The 15,038-nt window shown below is 43.6% G+C and overlaps 1 protein-coding gene across 4 annotated transcripts in view; it reads left to right on the top strand.

Annotated features, from left to right (window-relative positions):
- Positions 1–2,479: 2,479 nt before the first annotated feature.
- The window catches only part of Ttll4 (tubulin tyrosine ligase like 4), a 45,548-nt gene continuing 32,989 nt past the window's right edge, over positions 2,480–15,038 (top strand). For 3 of the 4 annotated variants that reach the window (XM_057759308.1, XM_057759298.1, XM_057759280.1), the window contains exons 1-2: positions 2,512–2,618; positions 14,356–14,528. The gene's annotated coding sequence lies outside the window, so the exon portion shown is untranslated. Of the gene's footprint in view, positions 2,619–14,355; positions 14,529–15,038 lie in introns of all 4 variants that reach the window. The other variant, XM_057759287.1, reaches the window with a different exon arrangement.

Here is a 15,038-nt window from a genome sequence, read left to right as displayed (position 1 = left end):
CCTATACCATTTTATTTGGTTACTTACATTTAATGCATGTGCATGTTCACGTACAGAGAGAGTTAATGTGAAGTGGCTTCCAATCACTCCCAATCTTAATTTTTGAGATATAGTTTGTCATTGAACTTGGAGCCCACCAAAAAGCTAGATAAACTGTCCAGCAAGTTGATGGGATTCTCCTGTCTCTACCTCCCAAGCAGTGGAATTACAGGCCTGTTCAACTGTGCCCAGCTTTTTATGTGGGTGCTAGGGAGATGAACTCTTTTTTCTTTTTGGGGGGTGCAGTTCCAAGACAGGGTCTCTCTGTATAGCCTTGACTGTCCTGGAACTCACTCTGTAGACTCACTGAGATTCACCTGCTTCTGCTTCCCAAGTGCTGGGATTAAAGTCATGTACCACCATCTCCTAGCTTGAACTTAGTTTTCCTTTTCTCTCTCTCTCTCTCTCTCTCTCTCTCTCTCTCTCTCTCTGTGTGTGTGTGTTTTGAGACAGGGTTTCTCTGTGTAACAGCCCCTGGTTGTCCTGGAACTAACCCTGTAGACCAGCCTGACCTCAGACTCCCAGAAATCTGCCTGCCTCTGCCTCCTAGTACTGGGATTAAAGGTGTGCGCTACCACTGCCTGTCCTGAACTTAGTTTTTCATACTTGTTCAACACTTTATTGACCGAATCACCTCCCCTACCATTCCTGTAGTTTTTTAAAAACAGTAGCAAGCTTCTAGTATTATGCCATTTATACTCTCAGAACTTCTGTGCTTCCCGGAAAACAAGAATATCTCCAAAATCACCAAAATATTGAAATACTTGGTGTAGTCACCTGTGGCTTTCATAAGAAGTTACTACAAATGTGTCAGTCATGGAGGTCAGAGAACAATTTTGGGAAGTCCGTTCTCGTTTTCTACCATGCCAGTCCTAAGGCTTGAACTTAGATCTTCAGGGTTGCTGGGAATCACCTTTATCTGCTAAGCCATCTAGTTGACCTGATCTTTTACATATCATCATCCAAAACACTTCTTTCCTTTCCTAAAAAAATATTTATGTCTGTGTGTGTGTGTGTGTGTGTGGCAGGTGGCTATGGCCAAGTGACTGCAGGTGCCCTCAGGCATGAGAGGGAGGTGTCAGCTCCCATGGAGTTGGAGTTACAGCAATCGTGAGTCATACAACATGGGTCCTGGGAATGGAACTCAGGTACTCTGGAAGAGCAGTGTGCTCTAAACCACTAGGTTTCCCCCCCCTTCTATTTCCAGCTCTTCCATTTTGTTGAAGAAAGTCCATTCATACTGCATATTGGTTCAAATTCTGCATTTGTATGACTCTATAAGCAGTATTCAGTAGTTTTTCTTTATATCTTATATACTGGAAATTAAAGCCAATGCTTGATTGGATTTAAATTCAATTTTTAAAATTATCTTTAAAAATTTAACATTTTCTGCCGGGTGGTGGTGGCGCACGCCTTTAATCCCAGCACTCGGGAGGCAGAGGCAGGCGGATCTCTGTGAGTTCGAGACCAGCCTGGTCCACAAGAGCTAGTTCCAGGACAGGCTCCAAAGCCACAGAGAAACCCTGTCTTGAAAAACAAAACAAAACAAAACAAAAAAAATTTAACATTTTCTAAAATACGCTGTATTTCAGAAGTACTGCTGTGTAATCCAAATCACATCAGGACACGAACTGGACAATTGCCTTCGCTTTGCTTATCTAAGATTGGTAACTAATCCTTTAATAGTTTAAAATCCACCAATGACTGTTGCCTAAAATTTTTGTTGAGCATCCTTGCTGTGATCTAAGTTGTTTTCATTAGGTTAGTCTTATCATTGACTAGTCTCTAAATTTCTGTAGCTTGCTGTCTGAGAAAGATCCTTTTGCCCTCCAACTGTCTCTGTAGTTCTCAAAATTTAATAGGCCCAACGACGTCTGAAACAGGCAGCAGATCTGTTCTGTGCTGGGAGATAAAGAAGGGACTCACACGTTCTTAAAGTTGTCACTCGAAGCCCATAAAGCAGGTTGTTGTAGCTATATCCGGCTTAGTCCTGTCCCTCTAGGTGGTTGAATTTAGAGAAATGTGAGCTGGAGGGAGTCAAAGTGGCTTGAGCTAACTCTTCTTATCTGTCTCAAACTCGTGGAATTTTAGTGGAAATTCTTTAATAGAGTCTGGGCGCGCCAAGGTCAAAGAGAGTCCAGAGCGGTTAGTAGAATGAATTGAATCGTGGATTCCCAGAACGGAGCCATTAACTGTAGGACTACAGTTCCCAGAATTCTGCTCGCAGAGTTCCAGCGCGCCACCAAGGCTGCGCGTTTAAAAAAAAAAAAAAAAAAAAAAAAAAAAAAAAATAGAGCGTCCCCACCCGCCCCTCCCCCAATTCTCTAGGCAGCTTAAGCGCTGGGATTCGGCGCGCCAGCCTCGGGCCCGCCCCCTGCCCACCCCTTCCTGGCCTTCGGTCTGTCCGCTAGGGGCGGGCGCTGTTCGTGGCAGTCGGCCAGCGGCGTCGGCGGCGGAGCGCGGGGCGCGTGGCGGAGCGTGGTTGCTAGGGACACCTGAGGTCGCCCGCTCGCCCAGCAGGCGCAGCGAGGAAGCAGCGCGGAGCTGGTGCCAAGCCGCGGTGAAGCAGGGTACCCTAGGTGAGTGTGGCCGCCGAGCTGGGGCCAGACTCTGGTCAGCCGTTCCCGCTTGCCCCGGCCTTTGGCACGGGCCTCCAGCCCCTCTTCCGGTTCGCCTCTTCGCCATTCTCCGGTGAGGCTGGCACAGCGGCCTCCTTCCCGGCCCGCTCTCGAGTCCTCCCCGGCAGCCGCCACGCGGGGAGAACTTAGTTGGCTTCTCGGGCGGCCGAGCCCCTCAGCCTACTCGGTCCTGGCTCCAGCGTGTCTTCTTTCCCGCTGCGCTGTGGTTTAAAATGTGGTTTGGGTTGGATACCAGGCTCTTCTCAAGGCCAGCTTTTCCTCGACCCCACTCTGAGTTTTCCATAGACACTTCCCTAGAATCCAAGTAGGAGCTGTGAGCCTATGTAATTGAACACATTTATCCAGCCATATTTTTCATTTAATCATTTACAAACAGTTTTTATAAACATCAACAAATAGGTAATGAGCGAAGAGTTTACAGAACGGGGAATTAATCAAGTAAGTATTTGCCGTACTTGGTATGTGCTGTGGTAGAAATGGGACACTTAACAGAGACTTGTTTGGAGAAATACGTCACCCCTCCTTCAGTCTTTACATTCCGGTTCTGAATCTTGGAAATATTTTCATCCTTATTTGAAACTCATCCTTTATGGAGTCATGTTGGATATTCCAAATCTCTTCCTAAATTTCAGCGCCTGTTGATTTGACCAATCTGCAGTGATCTGAAGGACCCTTTGAGAAGATGCCATCCGATCCTATGCTTTCATTTGGTGCAATAAATACTGAGTTTGTTTGTTTGCATAAAACTATCCCTTTGTTGCCAGGAATATTACTGGCTACTTAGTGACTGGACGCCAAGCCCGTCTTTAAGTGTTATCAAATGTTCTGTGGGAATGAAGAGGTGGGAAGACAATGAAGTTACAAAGTAGCTTTAGAAAAGATAAAGCAAGGCCTGAAAAGAAGCAGCGCAGAGTTGTGTTTGTTGGGGGCGGTCTGCTAGCGAGAGGAATGTTAATGGGGCTTTTTTTGCTAGATTAGCGCTGTACCCTCCAGCGGGTGGTTTTGCAGCTGGGGTTATTAGGGCCCAAGATCTCGCATATAAGTTTAAATGAATCCATTTTCTGACTTGCAGTTTCTAGGTAACTCTTTTTCAAAGAGGGTCCAAAAAAAGAAGGGGAGGGATGTATCTTTCACATATTAAAGATTTATATGAGAAAGTTAAAAAAAAATTATATGAGAAAGTTAAAAAAAAATGCCAACTAGGAATTCTTTGGAGCTGTTGATTACAGGGAAACCTGTAGTGATTAAGCTACCTTCTTTTTTTTTTTTTTTTTTAAGCTACCTTCTTAAACCCTGATAAGTTCCTTCCTGTCTTTCCCTAATACACAGTTTCCTGGGCAGATTGTGTGCGGATTGTTGTTTTGTGGCTATTTTGAACAGCAGTTAAATGTGACTAGACCTTTTTTCTTTGCTATTTATTGTTTTATCATTCATTCATTCATTTTCAGAATGGGGTTTCTCTGTGTAGCCCTGGCTGTCTTAGAACTTGCTCTGTAGCCGGGCGGTGGTGGCGCACGCCTTTAATCCCAGCACTCGGACAAGAGCTAGTTCCAGGACAGGCACCAAAGCTACAGAGAAACCCTGTCTCGAAAAACAAAAAAACAAAACAAAACAAAAAAAGAACTTGCTTTGTAGACCAGGCTGGCACTGAACTCAGAGATCCACCTGCCTCAGTCTTCAGAGTGCTAGGGTTAAAGGGGTGTGCCAACATTGCCTAGCTGTGATTTTTTTTCCTTTTTTTTTGGGGGGGGGAGGTGTTTTGGTTTTGAGACAGGGTCTCTCTTATGTAGTCCTGGCTATTTTTTTTTGTTTGTTTGTTTTTTGGTTTTTCGAAACAATGTTTTTCAGTCGCTTTGGAGCCTGTCCTAGAACTAGCTCTTGTAGACCAGGCTGGCCTAGAACTCACAGAGATCCACCTGCCTCTGCTTCCTGAGTGCTGGGATTAAAGGTGTGCGCCACGAATGCCTGGCCCCCTGGTTATTTCCTAAAGACAGGGTTATCTAAGTAGCCCAGGCTGGCTTTGAACTCACTGTAAGTAGTTCAGGGTTGTAATTGTGGGTGTGAGTTAACGGTTTGGCTTGGAAAACACAATTAAAAAAAATCTTATAGGAAGAAACGAGTAAAATCATAAGTATATTTTTCCATGTAAAGATAAAATAGCAGGTGTGTGTCTAAGTACAGAAGGGCTACTGGGTAGATTGACTAAGGATTTCAGACTAGATCCAAGTGATAGAGTCTAGAGATGAAAAAGCTTAGGGATCTTTATTGGTTCATTTCTCTGCCAGTTAAAGAAATAAAAGGCAGGAAAAATCTGAAGCACAACAGGTAGCAGCAGAGAAATTTAAGCACCACAAAAAGGCTATCAGTTAAAGGAAGGTGTTTATGGGTGTGTGGAACCATGCACAAGCAGACACTCAGAGAAACCAGGGGCGAACCGGAAACCCCGAGAACCCAGTCTCTGGTCAGTTTGAAGACAGGATGGTTGGTTGGTCCTCAACTGTAGTGCGACACGTCCTAATCAGGCCCTGAACGTGTTGAGCCAGTCCGTCAGCAGCAGACATGGCAGTTGTTTTTATTTTTTTCTCAAGGCTGGAAGGAAGAAGCTGGCCATCTTGGAAATTTGCCATCTTTCTGCCTACCAAGGAGTCTTGTCTAACTCTTGGTCTCTCATAAGGAGCCAGTGAATAAATAGCACTCCAGAGATAGTGAAGAGTTTATGTTTGGTACCGTGGGAATGCAGAGCTTAGAAAGATGTTAAATCTGGCAGAATTGACAATCTGCTGGCAGAATAATGCAGAAAGTTAGAATCATATGGGTTTCCAACTTTAGTGACCACATGGTAAGAGCTACTAAGAACCACACAGCTGTGAAGGATGAGATTAGAGTTACATTTTGGAGCAGAATTGTTCTAAACACATCTAGGAAGAAGGGCTCAGGAAGCCATTTTTGTAGGTCTGTAGCTCTTGAGTGTAGGAAGTGGCTGTAGTTAGGGGAGAGTGGCAGTGAAGATTGCAGTGTCTCTACTGAGTTCACTGTGCCAAGCAAACTGAGACTGAGCTCGGAAGAGCAGCATGGGAAAGGAAGGCAGGAGCGCGTACCAGGGAAAGAGTGGCCATGCGGATGGAAGGTCATCCCTAGTGAGAAAATGCATCTGCTGCAGGGTGTGTTCCGTACCTAAGATATGGAGGGGGGTTCCTTTTCCCACCAGACTCTGACCTGCAGAGAAACCCTGTTATATATGAAGAGAATTTGCCCTCAAATGGTTAGAAGGACCTGAAACACAAGGAGTTTGTGGGTATTATACTTTGGTATTGTATAAAAGAAGGATCAACTTTTGGTTGGTAGGGCTTTGTTATTTGATTGTTCAAAGTTGGGGTTTCCCTGGGTAGCTCAGATTTTTCTAGAACTGTGAGATTGTATTGCATCAGTCTCACAGGTGTGGAATAACCACCACACCGGTTTGTATTCTTGACTCAATGACTTCACGTGGTAGGTGCTGATTGAGTTATATGACTTCCAAATGCTGTCATGCTTTCTTACAATTAAAACTATAATTTGAAAGGAGGCATGATGGCACCACTAGGCCTATTAAATCCAGCATTTGGGAGACAAGGGCAAGAGGACTATAATTTTTTGACCAAACGTGCTACATAGCAAGACCTTGTCTGAAGACACCAGAAATGGGCCATTGAGAGTCTCATCAGCCAAAGGCACTTGCTACCAAGCCTGATGACCTGGGTTCAATCCTTGGAACCCTCCTAATGGAAAGAGAGAATTATGAAAGTTGTCTCCGGCCTCCACATTATACTGTGATACTCAGATCTACACATACTCACAAATACATAAATCCTACAAGTTTCTATAAAGTAAAATAAAAGTCATTTGTGTCAGCATCACAATTTCCAGAAAAGCAGTCATGCTTCAAGTGGTGGATACAGTTTAGCCAAAATTTTGATTTTTCTCTTGGAAGCTCAATTTTCTCATTGGCACCAACTACTGTCAGCTGTTGTAATTGAAGCGACAGGCTTCACTTTGTTTCAGTTCCAGAAGTGTCTGCCAGATACCAAAGTCTGAAGGACTTTGTCGCTTATGTCATTCATTCTTTCAAGTGAACATGGTGTTCCACAGAAAAGTCTGGCAGTCACACAAGTGCTTTGGGTAGAGACAGTCATCTGTATGCAGCTTAAGTTGTTTTGTTTGAGAAAGGGTCTCATGTAGACCAGGCTAGCCTGGAAGTCACCATGTGGTTGAGAGTGGCCTTAAACCTCCACCTTGGGAATGCTAGGATTACAGACTTGTGCCACCATGCCCCACTAAGTGTGTCTTAGGTGCTCTTGTTCACCATCTCACCAGGTGCTGGGGTTGGAAAGTAGACCTTCATCTTTCTGGATAAGAGCTGTACCCTCAGATCCTGCCTATTTTGTCACATAGAATATTTAAAACCTTTAACAAATGTATTGCAGTACTATGAAGTAAAATTGGCAATCTTCCAGTGTGTTGCCGGTTTATACATCCTGTGGGAGAAGCTAAACTGCTGCTGTCTTGAGTTGGGCCAGGGTGGCAGTGATTTTACCCATTGCTGCTTTCCTTGCCCCATTGCAGTGGAAAAGGCAGATACCCTCTTCTTTCTGATCTAAATAGTTCTGACCTAGCAGAACCTCCGAGAGAGTCTCAGGGCTCCCTCAGGTTCTGTGAACCATGCTCTGAAGACTGCTGTTTACCTGAGGAAGGAGGTGTCTGTGGCAACTGATAAAATCAGAACTTCAGAACTTCATCTGGTCATATGAAACTTTGGCTGGTTTCGCTTGTCAGTAATCTGTAGCTTTACCCTCTTGTGTCTAGCTGTTGGTGTAGTAATATGAGCGGCGGGGCTGCATCCCCGGCATCCAACCGCCCGCATAGCTAGCTTATGCCCCGAAATAATTACACGAAAACTGTATTCTTTTAATCACTGCCTGGCCCATTAGTTCCAGTCTCTTATTGGCTAGCTCTTACATATTGATCTAACCCATTTCTAATATTCTGTGTAGCACAACGAGTTGGCTTACCAGGAAAGATCTTAACCTGCGTCTGTCTGGAGTGGGAGAATCATGGCGACTCCTGACTCGGCTTCTTTCTCCCAGCATTCTGTTCTGTTTACTCCGCCTATCTAATTTTCTGTCCTATCAGGGCCAAGCAGTTTTCTTTATTAATTAACCAATGAAAGCAACAGATAAATCCAAGACCCACCTCCATCATGTTGGGACCTGTATTTTTTTCTTGGTTTACTCTTTCAGTTTGTAGTCCTGCACTGGGCTCTGACAAACTACCCGAGACTTGACTTACCTTCACTTGTAGTGATACTGACCTTATCTTTTTGTTTTGTTTGTTTTTTTGTTTTTCGAGACAGGGTTTCTTTGTAGCTTTGGAGCCTGTCCTGGAACTAGCTCTTGTAGTCCAGGCTGGCCTCGAACTCACAGAGATCCGCCTGCCTCTGCCTCCCGAGTGCTGGGATTAATTAAAGGCATGCGCCACCACTGCCCGGCTCCTGACCTTCCCTTTTTATAAAAGCTGGAGTTTGACTTCTGTGTGACATCTAGAAATCCATTTTGCCTGGGCCTAGAGAGACGACTCAGTGTCTGAGAGCTTATTACTGCAAATGCAGAGGTCCTACCTTCAGTTCTCAGCACCCATATTGGGTCACTGACAACTGCCTGTAATTCTAGCTCCAGGAGCCTCCGAGGGTACCTGCACTGATGTGCACATATCTACTAGTACCTACCCACATACTCATAATGGGAAATAAAAATAAATTGCTTCTTCAACTTACTTTGGGTAGCTAGAGCTAGAGAGAGAGAGAGAGAGACAGAGAGAGAGAGAGAGAATATGATTTGGGATTGAACCTAGGAACTCGTGCATGCCCAGGCAACTAACCACTCTGTTCTAGGCTATATCCCAACAAAGTTTTTTGAGACAAAAGTTTCTCTTTGGCTTTGGAGCCTGTGCTGGAACTAGCTCTTGTAGACAAGGCTGGCCTCGAACTCACAGACATCTGCCTGCCTCTGCTGGGATTAAAGGTGTGTGCCACCATTGCCCAGCTTAAAGGTGTTTTTCTTTTTTGAGTTTCTCTGTGTAGCCTAGGCCAACCTGAAACGCATAGAGATCTTCCTGCCTTTCGTTGTCTGAGTGCTAGGATTAAAGGTGTGTGCCACCACCTACTGGCTATATCTTACCTTTTATTTTGAGCAGTCTTTCACTAAGTTGCCCAAGCTGGTCTTGAATTCATTCTGTAGCTCCTAAAAGACTTGAACCCATGATCATCATGATCATCCTTTAGTAATTAGAATTACAGGTCTACACTGCCAGGCCTGGCAGGCTCAGGAGCATCTGATGGCTTTAGGCTAACACCTAAAAGAAATGGAGGAGATTCTAAGGAGGGATAAATGTAGAAGTAGAGAATTGAGCTGGTGACAGATGATGGTGGCTTGATTAAGGTGGTGACTGCAGATAGGGAACAGTTAAGTAGCAAACTTACTTTGAGCCCAGTGCATGCCTTTAATTCCAGTACCTGGGAGGCAGAGGCATGCAGATCTCTAGTTGGAGGCCAGCCAAGACTATTACATAGAGAAAGCCTGTAGGGTTGGGGACAAACAAAACCCAACAAAAAACATTAGACTTTCTTTGAAGCTGGTAATACTTATTGATTGAGTGGAAGAGAAGGTCAGCGGAGGTAAGGCTCAAGTCCTCATTACTGCTGACAGGTTGTAATTTTCTGTGTCAAACAGATTTCTGTTCTGGGACTGGACACCCTCTCTTTCCCTTAGTTTTTTTTTTTTTTTTTTTTTTTTGAGAGTAGGTCATTCATGTAGCTCAGGCCTCAAACTTATGCTCCTCCTGCCTTAGACTTAAGAGTGCTGAAATTATGTGTCATTGCCTCCATACCTGGTTTTGATTTTTGGTATATTAAAGTCATAATTTGGAATATCAGCCTTTTTCCTGCCCCTGAAACTAATTAAAGTTTAATTGGGCAGGGAGAAAGATTGATTCATTAGTACTCCTCTCTTGTCCTCTAGTGTGACTTTCCAAAAATTTGGCATTCCCATCTACTTTCAAAAAGATTAAAAGATAATTTGTTTCCTCTTGAATGACAGTGGCTATAGAAACTCTTGAGTTTCTTCACACAGTGCCTCCCTTGTTTCATTAGCACCAGAGACCTTATCTCAGCCTCCTAGGTTCCTTCTCAGCTGTGTGTAGACAGCATCTGGCATCTCCGCTGAGGACAAGACTTGAGTTTTGTGGGCAGTGAAGTTTCTGTGGAGAATCTGGTTTTAATGGCATTCTTCAGGCAACGGCACCCCCATAGCTTGTTGATTGGCACCAGGAAGTGCTTCGTTAAGCTTCATCTGCCAGGCCCTGGTGTTTGCCTCCTCCTCTTAAGTTGCCTTGAACCAGAGTTTGCAAGTTTACTGGCAGGTGGATTTAAAACAACTACATTTAAAAGACTTCTCATTTGGACACGTGACTTTGCTCTGTACTTTAGAGCATGGCAGGTGGATTCCTGTTATTATTGTAGGTAGTGGAGTGTGCAGGAGCATCCCGTTGCATCAGCATCGTTTGTTAAAAAGATGAACCCTTTATGTAATTGCCGAGGTGACTTTTAATTGGTCAGAACATGGTTTATTTCTGGACTCTGTTGTGTCCCATTGGCCTACATCTCTATTCTTAACACTAGACTCATAGCCTTGTTCTAAATCGTGAAATTAAGCAGAGTAAGTAAGCTGTTGTGTCTCCTGTTCTAGATCTGCTATTGTGTAGATATATTTTCATATCTACTTGTCAGTTTCTTCAGAAAAGCTTTCTTTGGTAAGAATTACATTTAGTCTTTGTGTCAATCATAAAGATTTGCCAATGTCATAGTGAGCCTTTTTGTTTGTTTGTTTGTTTTGAGACAGGGTATCTCAGTAGCTATGGAACCAGTCCTGGAACTCACTCTGTCCGAGTGCTGGGATTAAAGGCGTGTGCCACCACTGCCTGACTCATAGTGAAACATGCTCTCATTTATGAGCAGGTTATCTCTTTGTATGTTTACACCTCTAATTTCTTTTAGCAGTTTCTGTATTTTTCATTGTATAGGTCTATACTTTTTGTTATTGTTAAAATTATTGCTAAGGTTGAGCACAGCAAGAGAGACCTATAGTTTTTACTCAGGAGACAGCTGCAGAAGACTAGCTTGAACCTGGCCTGAGCTACACAGCAAGACCCTTTGCGAACCCAAAAGTAACATATCAAACCCAAACAGGAACCTCGGTGATATAATTCTTGATGATACTGTAAATGGAATTGATTTGCTTGTATGATGCTAGAGAGTCCACCCAGGGACTGTGCATTATCTAACTACTCTACCGTGGACCTATGACCAGTCTTGGTTTCCTTTCATTTTTGCAGACAGGAAATGGTGTATTCGCACTGAGAATAATCTTTAAAATTTTTTATATTTATTAATTTTACGTGTATGATTGTTTCGCCTGCATGTATGTATGTGTACAAGGTGCATGCCTGGTACCAAAAGAGGTCAGAAAAGGGTGTGAGTTTCCTGGGACTGGAGTTAAAGATAGTTATGAACTTCTGTGTGGGTTCTGGGAATGGACCTTAGAGCCTCCAGAACCGCCGAGCTAACTTCCCAGCCCTGAGAATAATCTTGAATTCCAGATCCTCCATCTCTGATTATAGGTCTGGGCCACCATGCCGCTTATGTGGTACTGCAGATTGAATTTAGGGCTTCTTGCATACTAGGCCAGCACTCTGCCAACTGATCACCCCACTGGACCATTTTCTTAGAGTCTGAAAGGAAAACAACAGAATAGGCAAGCTAAATATTGGCAGCTGCCAGGAGGAGAGAGATTAAGAAGAGGAAGAGAGATAGGCAATTAGTGTCCAAGAAAGCAGGCAAGTTTATCAGTGGAGGTCAATGAGAATCTCATGGGGTGAGACTGAAATTTTTGTGATTCTGAGGGCTCAGTGGGTAAAAGCACACCATGCAAGTGTGAGCTTCTGGGTTTGAATCCTCAAAATCCACACATAGGCCAGGAGCAGTAGCTCAGGTTTTTGCAATCCCATGTTCTTACAGGGAGATAGAAAGTAAAGACAGGAGTCTCCCCTGGAGCTTGCAGGTCACTAATGCTGGCATATGTAGCAAAAAAAAAAAAAAATAAAAAAAAATAAAAAAATCCAGCTCTTGTTTTAAAAAAGGTTGAAGCTGACCTACACATGCATACACAAAAGATGAATTAAAAACTTTTAATTGTTTTTGTGTATCGGTCTTGTACCCTATAGCCTTACTAAACTTGTTTTTTTTCATTCTAGTAGGTTTTCTTTGGTAGACTTCTTGGGACCGACCTACCTTCCTTCCTTCCTTCCTTCCTTCCTTCCTTCCTTCCTTCCTTCCTTCCTTCCTTCCTTCCTTCCTTCCTTCCTTCCTCTTTCCCCCTCCTTTTTGGTTTCTTGCCAGGGTTTTTCTGGGTAGCCTTGTCTGTCTTGGAACTTACTCTGTTGCAGAGTATTTGTTTAACTATGCAAAGATGTGTTGCTTTTGTTTATGTTGTGTAATATTTGTTTAATTACATAAAGATGTGTTGCTGTTTTACCTTGCCTGCATAAGGCACCTGATTTGCCTAATATTAAAGGCTAATAGCGAAGGAAGAAGAAAGAGAAGTATAGGGTGAACTTCTGGGCAGGGAGAGTAAGTAAGAGGAGGAATTTAGACTGGGGGAAGGGAAAAAAAGATGTCAGGGGCCAGACAGACAGACATGGAAGAAGTAGGAAAGTAGGACACACAGAGTGAAAGAAAGGTAAAAAGCACCTATGCAAAATGTAGATGACTAGAAACAAGTTAAATTAAGAGAGCTAGTGGACAAGCCTAAGGTAAGACCAAGCATTCATAATAATAATTCTCTGTGTCTTTATCTGGGAGCTGGTTGGCAACTCAAAGAAAATTCCAGCTATAGCCCTGTAGACCAGACTGGCCTCAAACTCATAGAGATACACCCGCCATTTCCTCCCAAGCACTGGCATTAAGAGTGTACCACTACCACCTGGTTCCTTTGATTTCCTTTTGCCTTCCAGTACAGAGTTGACTAACACTAATAAATGGCCATCCTTGCCTCCTTCCTAGTGCTGTTGGGAAGGCACCCATTGTCTCACTGTTATTTTGGGGATCTTTTGATGTCCCTCTTAGCTATAGAACAGTACCATTTTTGGAGTTACCATTTTCTTTCCTTTTTTATTTTTTGGTGACACCAAATGTTAAAGGCCTATCTCCTATCCCCAGCCCTGGAATCAACCACTTTAAGATGGCTCTGACTCCTTTATTAACTCATTAACAGATGGCATTTAGAAACCAGTCTAGGAAGTGGTTGAATAAAAACTTTTTTTTTAAAAAAAAAACTTTATTTATTATGTATACAGTATTCTCAGTATTCTGTCTGCATGTATGCCTGCAGACCAGAAGAGGGCACCAGGTCTCATTACAGATGGTTGTGAGCAACCATGTGGTTGCTGGGAATTGAACTCAGGACCTTTGGAAGAGCAGGCAATGCTCTTAACCCTGAAATTGTTTCTTCATGTGGGTACTGGGGTTGGAACTTAGGTCGTTAGGCTTGGCGGCAAACACCTTTATTTACTGAGCTATATGGCCTTTCTGGTCTGTGTTAATGGGAAATCATATCATAGCTGAAGGATTTAAGTACTAGTAGTATAATAATGTCACAAAAGCTCCCAAGTAGCTGTTAGCGTCTTTTTGTTTGTTTTGAAACAGTGTCTCACTCTGTAGCCTAGACTCACCTGGGACTCGCTTCATAGCCCAGATTGTCCTAGAACTTGAGGCAGTCCTCCCGAGTGCTAGGATTATGGGCCTGAGCTACCCTGCCTTGCTCCAATGATGTCTATATAAAAGAACATTGCTTGTCCTAGTTAAAATTGAAATTCCTGGTAGAACAATCATTATCTATTCCTTCTATTTTTCTTCTTTCCTAGCAGATTATAAAAAGAACGAGGGGAAGGATAGGGTCTTTGAGTGCTGCTCCAGTTAGCTTTTGGTTAATGTGATAAAACACCATGATCAAAAGCAACTTAGGGACATAGAGTTTATTTCGTCTTACAGTTCTAGTCCATCCTGAAGGGAAGTCAGGACAAGAACTCAGGTCAGAAAGCTGGAGACAGGAGATGAAGCAGAGACCGTAGAGGAGTGTTACTTTACTGGCTTGTGCTCCATGACTTGCTCAGCCACCTTCCTTACACAGCCCCCAGGACCACCTGCCCACCATGGGCTGGATCCTCCCACCAATCATTAATCAAGAAAATGCCCCACAGACCTGCCAATAGGCCAGTCTAAGGGGATTTTCTCAATTTATGGTCCCTCTTGATAGATGACTTTTAACCTGTGTCAAGCTGACAAAAGACAAAATCAAACAAAAAGCAGGACAGGTATCAATAACAATAGTAACTGCCGTGTGGTCAGTGTATTGTGGATCAGGTACTGTGGTGGTCCGACATTCACAACCTTCTGCTTGTTCTATGGTTATGGGTGTGCTTGCGTGTCCATTGGTATACCATGCTTCTGTGCCTTATGTGAATTTTAAAATTTGGTTTCTTGAAACTCTTAGTAGGGTTATGGTTATTTCCTCTCTCCTGCCTTTTCCAGAATACTGCAGCTGTGAGGCCCAGCCCTGACAGAGACTAATTGCTGAGTGCTGAATGTGATGAGCTGCCGACCAGAGCTCTGCTGCGCAGGAGCTCCTGGGAGGTGGTGCTGCTAATGCAGCGTGGCTGGGAAGAGGAGGAGTACCCTGGAGACTCTTGGAAAACTTCGCACAAGTAATGCGGATTTTTGTTTGAAATGTCAAACAATAATGCAGGTGTCTTGAAGTAAATTATCAGATATCCCCCTCACCTTCCCCTGCCTAATCCTTCATCCCATCCCTCTGCACAGGATGACCCCACTAACAGTGGGGTGTGTATTTTTTCAGCCCTTTGTTTTTACACAAACAGATGCCCTGAAAGTTTTCCAGGGAGACTTTCTAAGAATTCCCTTCTCAACTACTACTGTGCTCTTAATTAACTTTTACTTTCCTTTCTGCTGGGCAGTTTCCTGTTTGGGCCTACATGAAGGAACTTAGCCTTGTATTCTTTTTAATCTTGAACTCTACAGGCAGTAGCTCAGTGTCTGTACACACTCTTCCTCTTAGATCTCCTTCCTTGTTCCTTGGGGGTTATATATAGGGACAGGAATCATATAATTTCACTGACTCTATAAGACTTTAGATTATTCAAACTGCTGTTTCCCAGGTGTGTTCAGTTTGTTGGCTCTCTAAGTTCTTTGAAGGT

This window comes from Chionomys nivalis, chromosome 2 (assembly GCF_950005125.1).
Source record: "Chionomys nivalis chromosome 2, mChiNiv1.1, whole genome shotgun sequence".
Taxonomy (NCBI): Eukaryota; Metazoa; Chordata; class Mammalia; order Rodentia; family Cricetidae; genus Chionomys; species Chionomys nivalis.
This window is presented reverse-complemented; position numbering and strand designations above follow the sequence as displayed.